A 17,638-nucleotide genomic window follows, 5' to 3' on the forward strand; every position below is an offset into this window, starting at 1 on the left:
GCAGTGAACATTATGACAATGCCTATTATCGCTGCTCTCATCATCTTCATGGTCACAGATGAAGAGATGCAGCTGAGATAATACCTGACTGAAGTGAAGACAAAGCGGTCATTCTCCATGCCGGACACATGGATTCATTAACGGTGACCTATGCAATGTCATCTTGTGTCTGTCAGTGTTAAACCCCCTAGATTCTACACAAGCACTGCTATTGCATTAAGTTCCTCTTACACACCTTTGCATTTCATTAGAATTCACAACAAATCCAGAGTGAACACAATACAACAATATTTCTTACAGCAAATGTAGGACATGAGTTTGAAGGAAACACTGCAGCTTGTGGCCGCTGGAAAGTCTGACATTACTGAATTTTATAACAGAAAACGTTTTTATTACAGCAAATAATGCCTTCATATGTGCATTGTCTGCTGAGAAACAAATGGCTCTGGAGACAGCGGTGCATGTTTTATTAATAAAGCTCACTGCCCAGTTATAGAAGTAAGACTGCGGCTGCATAATGCATGGCCTCAGTCGCTGTTGAAGCATCCAGCCATTTGAATATGCTACATATTCTCTTTAGTTGTTGTTTTTCAGAATAAAACGATGGTATTTCTTTATAGAAATTCGATTTTTCTATGTGCTCTTACTGGGAATTCCATATATTCTTGATACACTTGATTCCTTTAAACAACATGGGCCCCCCAAAAAAGTCATTGTCAAACAGAAAGTATCTTGCAAACTTTGAGGGCTGATCTTCTCAGGATTATGATTACATATTTCAGAGTTGCTCAATATTTTACAAAGGCAAAACATGAATGACATCAGCTTAAAAAAAATAGGCCAACATTAGATTCTCTGAGAACAAGAACATTTCCCCTCTCTGGCAGAACTGGCCCAATCCCAAACTGTTGCACAATGGTGTTGCACGTCAAGCCTGGGCCACGATTAATCATGTCACCATTTGGAATGAGCGTAAAATTGACAGAGGCCTAATTTTCCTTCAAAACGGCTGTAAAATTGATTTTTTTTCTTTATTGCCTCAATAAACACAGAAAACATTTGTGTAGTCACTCAACAGCTACAGCAAACGCTGGTTTCACGGCTGCTGTTCTTTTGCCAATGTTTCCCTCAACTTTCAAAGTGTGTGCATTTAAATCCTTGCGCAATTATGACGTGGACTGTTCAGCACAATCCCCTGGTGCCCCATTATTGTTTTGTATTTCTATCACTCTTTAAGGTAAATATGACTTTAATGGAATACATTGTGCACATTTAGGTACATACTAGAGGATGAGTGGATTCATTAGGACGTGAAAAGAAAAGGAATGTATAAATAAAGGTAAGAATAATCAATATTATATGGAAATCCAAAGGATTTGCAATGTCAGAGCAAAAGTAAGAACTCCATGTGTTCGAAAGGAGAAGAAAGAAAGTATTACTGTTACTGTTTACCTTCAAACTTAAATGTTAAACAAACATTTTGAAGTTTTTGGAAGTTGTTAGTAAGAAATATACTGTTCTCTTTTTAGATCATTATTCAGATCGTTCCATAACTTGACCCCCGTGACTGAAGCACCAAGATAAATACACATATAACAACAGTTAATCGAAAGTACACATTATAAATAGGTCACTCACGTATTATCAAGCAGCAGTCCACCCCTGTATTTTGTTTGTCAGGTACTAAAAGTTCAGCTGTGTGACTGTGTAAATGTCACCGCTGTTTGTACCACAAACATCACTCTGTGTGTGTGTGTGTACATGTAGACAGCAGCAGTTATGCTTCTGTTTGGTTTTAGTTGTGCTATAAATAACCTCATTGTAGCACCCTGTAGGAAAGGCTGAAATGTGGTAGGCCATGCAGCAGGTCCGGCTGACACATGTGGGTACATATGTCTCGTAACACTTGCAGGATTTTCTAAATCCTGGACCCGCCTGTTTCGAGTGCATGGAGCACGTATTTTTAGAGACAGCAGCAGCATTGATAACAGCACACAGTGAGGGGGTGGGGAGGGGAGGGGGGGCATATGAGCCAGAAGACAGGCTGATATCTTAGATCAGAAAACCCTATAAGTCAGTCAGCATGTCACTAAGTCAGTCAATTAAGTCGACTCATCCTCAACCACCTAACAGCCCCACTTCAGCTCATCCCATTGTCTCCCTGTGTGTGTGTGTTCGTGCAGGCAAGGCCAGACGGAAGGATCCCTCCCATCTGTGAATCTGTGGGTGTGTGACATCACCAGCCTGCTCCGTTACTCCCTCCTTAGTTATCCGCGTCTGGCCAATCAGTGCCCAGTGACGCGTGAGAATCCCCCCCCCCCCAAGTCTCGGTTACCATGACAACGAGCAGTGGTCCAGGCAGCATCTTGCTGTGGTGAGAAAGAGGGAGGAGAAGAAGGCGGGAGGAGAGGCAGAGAGGCAAGAAGAAAGGGAGGCAGGAGAATAGAAGAGAACAAATCCCAGGCAGAGGGATACCTCTTGGATCACCAGCCTCTGCCTGTCAGCTGTCTGCACTCAGTACAGTAAGTACTTCATCTTTATTATCCTCCCTACATCAGCTTCATCCCGCCGAGCTCCATTGTCATCTATATTTGATGATGTGATATTATGGCAGATTTCTTTGAACGTTGCCGGGATGACATCATGTGTTATTCCTTTGTTACGTTGAGAATGTGTGCAGCCTGCCTCACCTTAGGCAGACAGCCCCTTGTGTGAGTGCTTCAGCTGGCGTCTATTGATCCTCAATGAATGGGTAATGTCAAAACTCAGCGGTGAACGGAGGAACGGTGGGAACCGAGGTGCTCAGGACAACTAGGGGTGGTATCATCATGTGCTGCAACTCTCTCAGATGTCCTGTGATCCAGCAGCAGTTTCTAGCTTTTCATTTTCTCTCTCCTTTCTGTCTCGTTTTCACACAAGCAGACGCGGTTGACATCCCGTGTCCCCCTGTGGTTTGTCTAATTAGCAAATCTGTGCAAAATCCAACTAGGGCAGCTTTTTTCCGAGTGGAGACCTCGTACGTGGAATGTCCTTGTGGTGGTGCACGCTGTATTTTTTGCCCGGCTGCAAGTCCTTGAGCAGTCAAAATAAAGCTGTTCTAAATTAGCGTATAGGTTTAAACCCCTGTATTAGCACCACAGTGACATGCATGAGTAATATGATGAAATCTTTCCGTTTCCATATATGATATATGCCTTTTTGATGACTGACTCTGATCATGTGGCCGAGTATGCAACAATACAGACAGAACAATGGTAAAAGAAAGCATCACATAGGGATCAAAACAAAAGATTGTGACAATGGAAGATGGGAAACAGCGATATCTACATATCTACACAACATTTATTTGAGGCAAATAGCATTGTAACAATACACCAATGCTATATGATGAATTAATTATATTCATGGTAGCACAGGCTTTATATTGTTCTTGTACCCTCATGCTCTAAAAAAACAGTCATTTTCAGCGACAGGAAGTGGCAGAAAGGTTACTGGACGCTCAAAGCTGAGAGACGGGCTGATTATTTTGCAGAAAACTGATAGCAACAGAAGGATTACTCCTCCCAGCACAGAAGTACTGATGGTGTTGAACACACTAAAAATAAACAGAAGATAAAACCCAGCTTCTAATCAAACTGCATGAACTTTATCGTCACAGTTTAAAAGTGCTCTGTTTTTGTTACCCTGTTATCTTTTTTTACAAACAGCAGTGACTTTCATAGATGAGTTGGTTTTACTAACAGCCTGCATGTCACTGACCTTTATTTTGAATCATCCCAAACACTTAGTATAATCATTACAGCTTTTAATGGCTGATTTGGAATTTGCAGCCTGGACGTACTGGGTCATTGTCGGCTTCAGGAGGTTTTTTCCGTTCGCTGAGTTGTCTTGGATTTTGAGCGAGACAGAACAAAGCAGCGAATCAGTGATACATATTTCTGTCTGCGGAAACTAGCAGCCAAACACTCACTATATTCTTTTCCATGTGATGTCTTGCCATTTGAAAGCAATTGTTTCAAACATATAATTTTCCCAAAGTGGTTTTCCACTGAGGCAATCTCAATTCAGGCGCAATCCAAAACGTCTATGCTTTGTTAGAACACAAGCAACTGGCGTAAGGATTTAGAGGGAATTGTATTTTTTAATTTATACGGATTAAAAAGGTAAATTCCCGTCAGTCACAGTCAGCAGTCTCATTTGGCTGAGAAATTACATGTTTTACTTTAAGTCTTGCAACCAATAATTCTCCTTTATTTCAATGTTCTAGTACAGAGGCCACATAAAGCAGGGGTCCACAAACATTACATCAACATCTGTGTGGATGTTGGATCCCGATATGACTCATTGTTTATAAGTGGCATCACTTTTAAGGTTAAGTGTGTAAGAATGAGTGACATGTAACGGCAAAATTGCAGACTGTAAAGAAACAGGGGGCGTCTCTACTCAGTCCCCCCCCCCTTTCTCAAGTGTGTCAGCGAACTACAGTGGCCTTTGTATGACAGAAAATATGTCACAATAATCTTATGCACAAAAGACATAAATTGCATGCTCTACCCCATTTGTCCACTTGGGCTGCTTTACCTTGTGGGAACCTTTAGAGAACGTTCTCTAAAGGTTGTATGAAGGTTGTAGAAAAGTAACATTAGGGGAACCAACTGTTCAACCAAAACGTAATGTTTCCAGAATGTTCTGAGAACCAATAATTGTTAGCTGGGATGTACTTGACACAGTTTTCATACAATTTTATTAGTAGGCCTCCTTCAGGGCAATCAGTTGTTGATATTTACCCACTTAAACGTCTAATTTTAAACAACATTTGAACAAATGTGTCTGTCCAGTACTGCACCAGGTACGTAAAAAACCTCGACAGTACAAAATACCTTTTAAATAACTCTGCAATTCGGCTATCATGTAAAAACCTGCCCGCCTTTCCCTGTTGTGTGAATCCGCCTAATGTTTTCTGACACCATGTGAAGGCAGCAGCAGCACTGCTGCGTCACGTTGAAAAAGACCAATGGGATTAAATTGAGTTAATTCAAGCAGGTTCACTTTAAGGAGTCGTGGGGGTGTCGCTCCGAACATTGTCAGAGAAAGTCCGATACGTGATAATGTTACCGTTTAAGTTTCACTCATTCGTATAACATTCAGCTTCTCTATCGTTTTAAAAGAACGTATGTAGAAACTAATATGTAAACAGCAGTTTGTTGTTGTGTTGTTATTTATAGACTCGCTCTCTCCTCCCTCCCCGTCGTCGTTATGGTTTGGACCTATCCCTCTCCGTCAGTTTCAAGTTGCGCCTTCTCCTTGGCTGTGTGGCTCCTTACTCTGGCCTTAACAATCATTACTCACTAGATAATAGAGCAATTCTCAAGATTATTGCGTGGAAATCTGGGTCTACAAACGAAAATGGGATTATTCCGGCGACACCTGAGTGGATTATAAACACACTGGATCCAAAGGTGAGCAGTGATATTCCTCCCGATCGCTTGACAAACGGTGGATTTTTCAAGTGTTACTCTGTGATCCGCGGACTACACCTCTCTGTGTGCACGTTTGGGAATGTCACGGTCCGCTGGTTTTCATAGAGCAACTGCTACGGTTTTACTGCGAGACGGTGAAGTAAATCAGAGTTTAATCTGCATAGTGCATGTTCACTGCTGTAATGGTTCATCAGCGGTCATCTGCCAGCTCCCCGGCGCTGCAGCAGTTTAGCTCACAGCCTGTCACAGAGCAGATACAGGGGCAGCCTGTGGAATGTGGTGGATGGTGGCTATTTTCACCCCCCGATCACTTAGACTGAACAACCATGACCTTTCACTACGTTAGCTTATACAAGAGTGAATGTTTTGCCTATAGGCAAATATCTGTAGTGTCTTGATGAGAATGAGAAAATAAGAATAAAGGAGGCATGGTACTAATTGATATTAAAGCTGGCTGATTAAAGAAAAACACCTACTATAAAATACATCTATCAAAGTACAAGTAAAGGTATGAATAGTTGTCAAGCGCATATGTGGAGGATATGGATATGTGGGTTTATATGCAGGAGGTGCAGTACAGAAGAGATTTGCAGATGTTTATTAGGTTATTATTGAAAAGGACATTCTTCATTCAAACACCTAACATAGATCTGAAGTTGTGATGTTTTTGTAACAACACAGGTGCAACATGGTCCCTCGCGGGGCAGTAGGAACATATAATTATTGAAAATCATGGTGTTAGTGTGATAGTGTTTATGCATTGCATAAGAGATGCATTGGGTTAGGGTTGGGGTTACTTAAACCCTAGCAACCCTGCAAATAAATGACTAAGATGTGTATGTTGGTGAGATAGACAGCATTTCTGAGTCACTGTAAGATATGATATGATATGAGTCGCAAGTATCCTGATAATGAAAATTCGTCTTGATCAACTTATTGTGACTGCTTTTTATTGTGATATATGATAATATTGTAATGTCAATCCCTATACAATATAGGTTAACATTTAAGATAAAACACTTATTTGAGAAAGGCATTATGTTTTACAAATAGTTGTTGAGTCATGATACTGTGGCCCTGTGATGGACTGGCGACCTGTCCAGGGTGTACCCCTGGCCTTTCACCTTATGTCAGCTGGGAATGGCAAAAGCACCTCCTCTGACCCTCATGTAGAGGATGAAGCGGTAGAAGATGGATGGATGGATAAGTGGATATTACATAAATACTGAAGTCCCATTGTTGTGTCAGAGTCCTCTAATGTACAGCAGATGTCTATATGCTGCTCTCTGTGAGGTGAATTACTGTTCTCCTGTTGAAAAGACAAACTAAGTTACCTTGACACTGTCTGTTTGCATTTCATTTTTATTTTCTTAGCTGAAGAGAAAAAGAGCAGCTTGTTTCCACACTCTTGTGTAAGTCAGAATTGTGTGAATTGTGTTTGTTCAAGGCTAACAAGAGAGGCCAGTTTATGATTATGTTTTCTTCTTGAAGACTCTTGAGGGGTGCACACTTGTTTTGACTGGCTCCTCATTGACCTCAACTATAATAACAATACTCCAAATGACCCAGATTGGGCCGTATATCAACACACGGCAACAAGAGTCAGCCTGTGGCTAAATGGAGCAGTAAGGGCCTGACCTGACTGGCGTTTCCCTTGGACAAAGACTTTTATCCTGTCCTAGTTGAGTGATGGCACATTTAATGTATTGATCGTTGGTACTGACCTTTTTGTTGCATTTCATCCACCTCCTTTTAAGGCTGTAGTAACTCAATTAATACCTGACTTTGGACATCCTCCCTAAAGTCACAATCTAATGATAAGCAGTGAGACATTGATTGGGATGCCCTGCCTTAGTTATGTTATTATAAGTCACAGTTTCCCTTTAGGGATCAGGATGTGGAGCGGTGAAGGAGGAGGATGTTTGCTTGGCGGCTGACTCAGCACAGACGTCAACTGAATAAGGCTGTATGTGGCTTTCTGGAGAGAAGCTAGGTTTAACCTGTAGTCTGCAGCATTTGTTAACACAGGTGCCAGGACAGTCTGGTGTCTGTTCTATTTTTTGCAGTTTCTGTGGAGTTTATTTACAATGCCTTGAATCCTTTTCCACACATTTTTTTTCAGAGCCAGACTTTAGTGAGGTAGCGCAGCAAGGTCACTTCCTCAAATACCTGTTAGACTGAGGGTTTTTATGTATAGAGGCTGCATGGCATCTCTGTGTGTTCATAGATAAGGTTAGGTTACTGGGAGACTCTTAACTGTTGCCCAATTTTTCCTGCATTAGGGTCCAGCTTCCCCCATGAACTTTGATTCAAAATTCACATTTTTATGTCCTTTTGAAATTAATGGGCATATACACAAGAGGACAAGACACATAACAACCAAGAATTTGGTTTGGTAATATGACAACACTTTACTGTAGATTGAGATTTGTTTAGAAATAACTTAATTGTGGCAAAGTTGCTTGATTCATGGCAGTGTTGATTCTTATGGCGCTTTTTCTCTATATAGTTGCTCGGCTTGACTATTTTCCATCAGAGATAGTAACTGGTACCTGTTTTTTTTAGTACCTGCTCTGGCGAGGTTCCAATCGTGCTGAGCAGATACTAAAATGTGACGTCGACAGACTGCCGGCCACTGATTGGTCAGAGAGTGTCATCACTGGAAGAGTCATGAGCGCGATTTCCAAGACTGGAGTACAGTTTATAAAGACTTAAACATCTAGCGAGGAAAATTCTAAAATCTCAATATTTAGCAGAGGAGTCTGTGTGTATTTAGCGACATTACCGCCGAAAGCCAAAGGTTGTGAGCCGAATCACAACCCCTTTTGCTGTATTTTAGTTCAATGACTGTAAGTAATGAACTAATCTTTTTAATGAACCGATTTAAATGATTCAGTTCACCGAAAATAACTGCTTTGCTAGTAGAGATGTTCCGATACCATTTTTTCCCTCCCGATACCGATTCCGATACTTGTGCTGTGATATGATTATCATTGGTGGTAAGGTTTGCCTCAGGTTAACCCCTCTGTAAATGAACAAATACAGAAAATGGACACCATTTATTTTTACCAGTGATATGTTATTTCGTTTTTCAGCTTGTACGTTTGTTTTGACTCTGGTCCAAACGCTGCAGCACTGGCAGAGCTTCATGTTTCCATGACGACTGACCGGGAAAGGACGCGCGTAACATCATTTTTACATGACTCCAGAATGTTAAAATGAGTCTTTGAAGTAATGCTAAACTTTAAAAACAGAGGCATACATACGCAGGACACAGGTATGCTGGTTAGTTGTAGCGCTGCTCTTTTCGTTTAATAAACGGGCCGCTCCAGTTTGACTGTAGGCACACTAACGGAGCTAACGCAGCTAACAACGCTAACGGAGCTAACTGGTAAATACTGCCAAACCACCGACGTGATGAGCTAACGGTAGCTCCTTGTCTACAGGTGTCGGGTGATCAGTTCTTCTTCACACCATTAAAACAGCACAAGGCAACTGTTTCAAGAGCGGCAAAGAAGAACCGTGTCAGAGCTAACGGAGCTCTAATAAATTACGTGGTATCGGATCAGTGCATGGACTCCAGTACTCGCCGATACCGCCAACATTTTCGGCAGTATCGGAGGCATTTCCGATACTGGTATCGGAATCGGAACAACTCTATTTGCTAGTCACTAGTTTGTGTATTTGTGTTGTGTATAAAATTACGTCACGACAGTTTCATGCAGCCGTGCCCGTCCACCTTGCGGAGGTACTACAGTAATGGAAAACTACGTGCCTGATGCCAAACTGAGTAGAGCTGAGTAGTGCTAGAACTGTATAATGGAAAAGCACCATTAGTCTGATTTAGTTAAGTGTTTATTATTGCTGTAACATATATAAATAAAAATCTGGACGCTTCCGTTTATTGATGATGAGAACAGTCATCAGTCATTTACCCTGAAACTAACTACGCAGCATGATGAGTCACAGTCGGCATGTACCAGATTTGACACAGAGCATGTTTTATGTATTTGCATTTGTGGAAGGTTGTATGGATGTGCAGAAGGGTGGGGCAAGGCTGAGCCACTGTGACCTCTCACTGACTGTCACACAGGGCGACCGGAGAAAGTTCCTGTCAGGCTTTGAACCTCCACAACCTCATAAAGCACAGTGGATTTGGTAATGGAGCTAAAAGGGCAGAGGGAAGGAAGTCCTCTAAAAAGGCAGCTCCTGCTGTGTGGATGTAAAAGAACGGTCAGGGTTTTGCTCAGGGGTCGGATTCTGTGGTTCACTCACCAGTATCTTGTTGGTTCCCATTAACATCCACCCTCCATGTGTATTGTAACTGCACTAGTTTGCAGTCCGTCCTTAAAAGGAGACGTGTGTTACCAGATGCTAATGGAATGTTGCTAAGTGTAGCACGTGCACACTGTAGGGAAATCATTGTATTGATGGACAATTACCATGTTGCCCTTTCAACTGTGTTACTGAATGAGGTCACAATAACTGCTGTATTCCTGAGAGTTGAGTCAGACAGACATTGTAAAAGCAAACAGCTTCGGTAGAAGCCATTAAGATATCATTAAGTTTATCTTGCAGCTCTACACTATAAATTCAAGACCTGTATCAAAGTTTAACTCACTTTTTTTACCGGGGCTTTGAGGTCTTACAAATGAACCTCCCTCTCTGTCAATATGAAGAGTAGTACGCAAAGCCAGGGACAGACGATGAGCATGTGACTGAAAAGCAAACTGATAAAACTGGTACCTGCTTGTAATGTAGTAGTTTATTTGCGTTTCCTGGACCATGTGCTGTGGTGATTTCTCACAGCTTCAGATTAAATACTTACTTCTTAGTTGTTTATTTGGAGGTCAGCAGTAGGTCAGTATGACAAATGCATTCCTGAAGCAAGTTGGACTGTTTACATTTTGCCAGCCTGCAGAACCATAAAACTACAGCAGTAGCACTGGGAAAATCCGAATTTTCTCCTTGTGTCCATCGTCAAGCATTAGTGACCACGATATGTACTTGCAAGTGCCCCTATAGTGTTAAAGTTCAGCAAGAGGTTTTACAACAGTGTTGTGGGAAACACAGCACACTGGATGTCTTGCTAGGATATTTCCCTGAGGCCAGTGTTTCTGTAATTTGTTAATTGATCATTAGTCATTTACTAAATTAATAGTTCACTATTTAAAATTTTAACAGAGCAAGACACTTGAGAACATCGTCATTTTGAGGTTTGCGAAACAGCGATCAACAATTGTTGCCATTTTATGGACCAAGCATCGAATTGAACGATTATTGCTCATGTTAATCACGATAAGCGGACTGTGACCATTAATTTGTAAATTTTTGGAAACCACTGACAAATGCCATACAGAATAAAACATAACCTTTGTTCACATACTTTAGTATTTGTCTCCGCTATCTTTGTGCTGACGGCTAACAGTCATGCATGGGTGCCAAATTACATGAGGGTCAGCCTTTTTCTGGCCTTTTGTACTTAAACCTAGTCCAAAAGCCACAGAGAAGCACACACACACATGTCTCAGCCATGAGGTCTAAATTCTGGAAACTATAAACTGGGAGCCACAGAATTAAATGAAGGATTATAAATGACTATGTCTTGCTCCCAGACATGAATGAGCATAGCACACAGGTGTTGTAAGTAGCACTAGGCTGGCGTAGCCTGATAGCGATACAGTTATCAGTCAGGTCTTACAGCTGTATATTCTGAAACCTATATAACAGCTTGTCCTTTTCAGCCACCAGACTCCAGGAAGCATTTAACAGCTGCTCGGCCTATAGATGCTAACCTTTCTTTCAAGCCAGGCCTTTTCAGTCCAGTAAACCGTTCATTTCTCTTGAGACCACATCATATTTCACATTCACTCTCAGGTTCTGTGTGTGGACAAGCCTTGTTATCTGCTTATCTGGACAAGAGACAGTTTCTTCTCTGGCAGACCAGTACCAGTTAGTCCAGTGACTGTGTCAGATGGAGTCCGCGCTCCAGTCATGCAGGAAGTACTGAACTGATCTGTTTTAATTAAGTGATTCTAATGAGTCCGTTCACCGAAAAGAACTGCTTTGCTCGTCACAAAGTTGTGTGTTTTTGTTGCGTGAACAACAACTTCACGACAACCGAGCTATGACGACCCTGGCTACCTTGAGGTACTACGTGTAGAGTAGAGCCAAGTAGTGCTAGAACTGTATAATGGAAAAGCACCAAAATGCCCTGAAATATTCAAATGTTTTCAATATTTTCTTGCACCCCCAGTGTCTACATTTATGCCCCTTTGAATCTACCAACCTCATCAAAGCACATACACAAGGTTTTCCTTCTAAATGTCTCTCAGATCCTCGGTAAGCAACACTGTGACAAGCAGCATTCTAGTCATATCACTGTGATATTAAGTTTATGCTGATGCTTAGCTGACGGCTGCCTCAGGGACGTTTCAGACAAGTAACTCTCTGAAGCAACTTGTTTTCTTGGGGCTTGGAAACCTCTGAGGGTTTAATGAGAGAAATATGAAACAAAACATTGTTTAATGTAGCCCTGCTCTTTGTTCCACAACAACAACGTGCCTCGAAATTTCCCACAGTCATTTACTGGTTGAGGACGTGGTATTTCTCACACTGGATTCAAGGTGAACTCCAATATGGTCTCCATTGTTTCCAGTCGATCTATGTATCTCCCCACCCCTGATTTGTGTTCATTTATTTAAACATGACTGACTTACAGCCAAACACTTTCATGTCATGTTAAAGAGAATTCTGTGCAGTAGCTGCCAGACACTCAACCAGACTGCCGCCTGTATCTTGTAATATGTGACAGGGGTTTAAGTGTAATTTGGTAGGGGTCTGTTGTCATGCTTTCTTCTGTAAATCTGTCAGCATGCTTCATTGCTCTGTGTGGGTGTTCAGTTACCTTCACACTGGATGAGCCTGCAGCTCTGCAGGAAGGCTGAGCTTCCTCTGCTCCTGTACTGTTAGTACAACTGGCACAAGGGAGATAAAATGATTGTGTTGTATTATTATTGGCTGGGAAAGAAGCATATGTAGTTTGACTTGAGATGTCAATAACTTCACTTAAGATATTGCAACTTTTATGAAAAATGCTTCACTCTTTCTATAAATCGAGAATACTGTCTGTTAGTTGCATAACTGTCTGACAGGTCGCTTGACAGGCTTCAAACGTGGCGGGTGACTTATTGCACATTTCCACTGAGTTGAACGCTTCGGCACAATACGTATTTATTTGAGTTTCCATTAGGAATAGTAGCAAAATAACCAGCCCCAACCGTTCCATTTTTTGGTAGCCTTCCCTTGGGGTACCAGAGTAATGGTACGGGGGGGACGTAGACCCCTGAGAGTCAGCTGATTGTGTGACTGGTGTTTCTTCAACTGCAGTCTATTCTCATACAAAGCCACAAACTGAGCAGGAAAGAAACAAGGTGCCCATTTCATCCAGTCTCATACAGATACTGCTTTGCCATGGTGCAACTGTAAGAGATATTGCTAGAAATAGCTAAAAGAGCTGCTTCCGCCCCCTCTTACACAGCAGGTACTGCATTGGTTGAGATGTGATTTGTGATAATCAAGCTTCAGTTTAATATGCACCTTGTTATAGACTGAAAATTAGATCATCAAAAATACTAACTATTAGACCACAATTGAGTTACAGTAATAATGTATTACATACTTTAAATTGTCAGAGAACATGGTAAAAGTCAGTTGTAGCCTTTGTGATTTGCTTATTTCACTGATTTGAATTGCGATTTCGGTTTTAGAATGATTAATTGTTGAGCCCTAAGTGCAACCTGTCAGTCGGATTTAATGTCAATTGAAGAGTGAATGCAGCAGTGCACTCAAGAGATTTTGTTGCCGAAAGCCAACACTGGATAATGTGTTTTTTTTGTAGTATGCACTGACTGGCTAAACCTCATACCAAAGAGGGTAAGTGTAGGCCCAGCTGATAGTTGTATACTTGCTCTCTGCAGTCCTCAGTTTACAACCACCCTATTAGGTGACCTGCTCTTCACTCAAGTCAAAGTACTCCGTGTCAACATAAGCTACCTCTCTAGAGTAACTGGGTCCTCCGGGGTTTGCGAGTTTGCTGCAGCTGCTTCATGGCTTCTCTGACAGGCTGTCATTATTTCTCATATGAGGATGTTTGAGCCAGAGAGACGCATTTGCAGGTCTCAACAGAAGTGCTGTCTCGTCCGCCTTGTTGCAGAGAGAGAGAGAGAGAGAGAGAGAGCTGATGGCTGCTCTCTCTGCTGATTCTCCTCCTCTTGCGATCCCCACAGAACTTGTTTACCATGTGAATTGTCCACGCATGGAGATTAGAGACAGAGAGTTTGGATGTGGACTGGATTACGACCTTGTGTTGGCTGCCTGACACTTTTGCATGTTTCATCAAAGCTCGGACAAGCAGCCTTTGGATTCTACAGTGCAGTAAGGTGAAATCCAGTGATATTTGTGTATCTGGAAAGAATCCATCTCACATTTTTGGAATATGAAGGTCCATGGCCACATAGTAGGCAAAATACAATACATTTTTTTCTTCATTTTTCCATTTCTTGTTTAGATGAACATTTTGCATCAGAATAATGCTGCCGTTTCAGTAAATTACGTGTCAGAATCATATGTCAGAGAGTTATTCCTTTACTACTTATTACATCATAACTGCAGTTTTATCCCCTCGGTTCTGGCAAACCTTGGTCAGCAGCCACACGACGCCTGTAATGACAATATCAGTTTGTTTCTGCATTCTTTGTAAATCTTCCATCCTGCCTGCTGGCTGAAGGTTTTAAACATTATCTCTGTAATTAATATAGGCACAGGAGCATGACTGAAAACTGTGAACAGAGCTGCGCTACAGTTTCCCATGGCCTGTCAGAATAGGAAACATACTGTGGGTTAACCCCTGTGTATTGAAAGTATATCAAGTTATTACGCCTCAAAGGTTTGTTCTTTGTCTTGGCTCAGCCGTTTCTATGCGTGTCCATCATCACTCATGTCTTAATACACAGAGAACCAAAAATAATCAATTCTAAATGTTTGGTTTGTCGAGACAGAAGCAGAACCACTTTAAACTGACGGTGTACATGTTGTTGGATACGTGTACTATAATAATGTAACACATCATTCTTGGTTGTTTTTTCATTGCGAGTTGAAAAGATCAGGTCCATTACCCGGTCATCCTCTCTTTCTCTCCTTTATGTCTCCATTCCACACCGGTCATGACTAAGCCTTAGAGACTAGTCTGTGTTGACTGTTTGCCTGCTGGTCTCAGATTACACTTCCTAGTGCCAAGGGAAGGATGCATCTGCGTATATGAGTAACCAAATCCATGCCTACATCTCACTGCGCACTCTAGTGTGAAGAGGTACGCAAATGACAAACAACACAGATATCCAAATGTGAAAACCCATGAAGATTTTGACAAGAAATGTCCATTGATGACACGAATGAACACACACACAGCTACAGCTGTGCTTTACAGTGTTTGTACAGTTTTTCCCTCCTCTTGTGGTTCTCTGTGTTTATGACTGCATGGCCGCCATGGCTGCTCTACTTGGAAGGTATGGAGGTGGGTAAAGTGGGAGTTGGGATTTGAGAGATTTCCGAAATCAAATAGCTTCAGCAAGTGCGGGCAGGCGGCTCTAATCAACTATGTTTTGGCAGCCATAAACAAGCAGCCTGGGCACAGACTCAGACGCTCCCGCAGCCACTACAAATATTAATTATGTAAAAAAAAGAAGAGACATTTTGTCATCAGAAAATATTCCCCTGTGTAGTTAAGAGATTGTGGTTACATTTTTTTCGTCGGCTGAACCAACGTCTGTACAGTAGATTCAGAAGTCTAATTTTAAGGCAAAATCAAAAGTTGATATTAATTTGAATAAACCTTTAGCATGTAGACGGTGAAACATTTCCTCTATTGTATGTGCATCATGGTAAAGCACTTTTGAGCCACGTCTCCACCAAGTGGAACAGCTTGGTGTGGTATGGTGCGATACGTACAACTAGACTCACGACAGTCAGCTGATTGGGCGACAGAAAAGTGTCACTCCCTTACGACCAGTGTTTGTTGAAACAAACAGCCACAAACGAAACAGGAAAGAAAGAGATGCTGGATGTCATCCATTGGTGTCCATTGTGTGGTTGTCCGTTGTTGCGTTCAATGTTGTTGTCCGTTGTCAACACACTGGTACAATGTCACACTTGCGTATCTCGCCAACATGGCCATCGGGCACAGCTTACATCACCTACCAAGTAAAGTTACTGTTCTCAGTCGAAATGCAAGCCTGATGAGGGCTTTACTGTTCCAAGCGGTACCAAACCGAACTGTACCATGATGGAAACAAGCCAATATTGTCCAGATTTACCAGATGCCTGGAAAGTTCTTGTAATGGAAGGATGATAGTCTTCATGTTGAGATGGAAATCATTACAGTGCATAGAGCAAATACAAATGGATCTACCTGAGCCGCCATGCATCATTTGGGAGCACAAAAAAATGCTACATGTTTACTTGCTTGGTAATGTGTAATGTGCATTTACCGCCTGATTAAAAACAAGATCATTTTAAAGAAGGCACCACAGAGAGTGCAACATTCTACCGAGGGAACTTAGTTTCCCACAGTGTCAATAAATTCAAAAGCATCGTCAATGGATAACCACAATGTAATAAATTCCTCTATGGGTTTTGTTCCTGACAAACACCAGCATAACACATTACACACCATTTTCTATGAGGGGAAATGTTTTATAGGAATAACATGATTTATTCTTTCATAATCTTACCACCACATCCTATTCCTACAATTCCTTGTATCCCAGAAAACGACAGCAGTAATTAGTTAAGTTTATTAATACAATGCTTGAAAGGGTACATACAGTATCTATAACTGATGGTATTATGAAGTAATTCTATCTATCTATCTATCTATCTATCTATCTATCTATCTATCTATCTATCTATCTATCTATCAGCTGGTTAAAATCAAGTGCTCAGCTGCACGTCGCAGCAGAAGTGATTCACATACCAGATGGTCTGGAGATGACTTCCATCAGGAGAAAAGTAGAGTTTTCACTCTACGAGTAGTGTTTGTGTACTCTGTGATCTTTGAGGTGAACAGACACACAACTGTCTCCGCTCCAGCGTGTGTATATGATGATTAGAAGCCTGGAACTTCATAATGCACTTTTAATGCCCAGCCTCAGAAGAGCGAGTCATCCACCCTGTTTACTTACTTAGCTTCACGTGCGTTATCTTTATGCCAGTCATAAGGTTTGTCGTGACTGTTTATTATTACAGTCATTTCAGGTAATTATACTTCCATGTTACTGGTGTTTGAACAACACCCCCCCCCCCCCCCGCACCTTTGATAATCTTATCATCGTCGACTGCTGTGCTGTCGGATTCACATGTGACGAGAGTCACATAACATTTCACCATGTGCCCTTATCTTTTTTTAGTTGTATGGTTTGCAAACAGACACGTCTGAGAAATAAATGACTCTGGTTCTTTTAATCATGTGTCAGAACATCACCTGAAAGAATCCCACATACTGTACCATTTTGAAGCCTCCAGAATTCTTCTTGTTGTTTTATTCTGTCTTCATTGTTATGCACATGCTGTCAAATTGCCAGAATGGAACAATTTAATGGCAGCCTTTGCAATTTACTAATTGTGTCAATTTCCGACTTTGATTTGAAAATGACTAACTGATTATCTCTAGTGTCACATTTTGAATGCAGTTTACTTGGGTTCCATTCCTTTATAATCTTTCGGTGTAATGTAAATCAAATGATCTGGGGGAGAGAATGAAACTTCTGCACTCCCTCTAGGGTCTTTTTTTATAACTTTCCCTGGCCTGTCATGGTGGGAGAAGGTTCTTGTGCTACAACTGCTCTGCATACGGGGCCATTCAGTCTAATAATTGCTGTAGCACTGGCATTAAAGCAGAACTTTGCAACTTTTCTCTACAATGCTACCGCTTTGTCATCACTGTTGTAAACACTCACCGTTGACTCTCAGTCCCCCCCCTACCTTCCCCTCTCCTGGCCATATGCATTTATTTTTAACGGAGCAGGTGAACTCACCTCGCCTGCACCCACCAAAACCAAACCAGTAATATTAAGGCCTTTACAATCACAGCAAACATTGAG

At 41.6% G+C, this 17,638-nt stretch overlaps 1 protein-coding gene across 27 annotated transcripts in view; it reads left to right on the forward strand.

The window, feature by feature from the left end:
* Positions 1 to 17,638, forward strand: part of mical3a (microtubule associated monooxygenase, calponin and LIM domain containing 3a) — a 90,854-nt gene that overhangs the window by 19,344 nt on the left and 53,872 nt on the right. For 25 of the 27 annotated variants that reach the window (XM_058645727.1, XM_058645733.1, XM_058645726.1 and 22 more), the window contains exon 2: positions 2,184 to 2,522. The gene's annotated coding sequence lies outside the window, so the exon portion shown is untranslated. Of the gene's footprint in view, positions 1 to 2,183; positions 2,523 to 5,265; positions 5,460 to 13,816; positions 13,922 to 17,638 lie in introns of those variants that run through there. The other 2 variants (XM_058645706.1, XM_058645708.1) reach the window with 2 other exon arrangements.

The sequence above is a fragment of the Solea solea genome, chromosome 12 (genome assembly GCF_958295425.1).
Source record: "Solea solea chromosome 12, fSolSol10.1, whole genome shotgun sequence".
Taxonomy (NCBI): Eukaryota; Metazoa; Chordata; class Actinopteri; order Pleuronectiformes; family Soleidae; genus Solea; species Solea solea.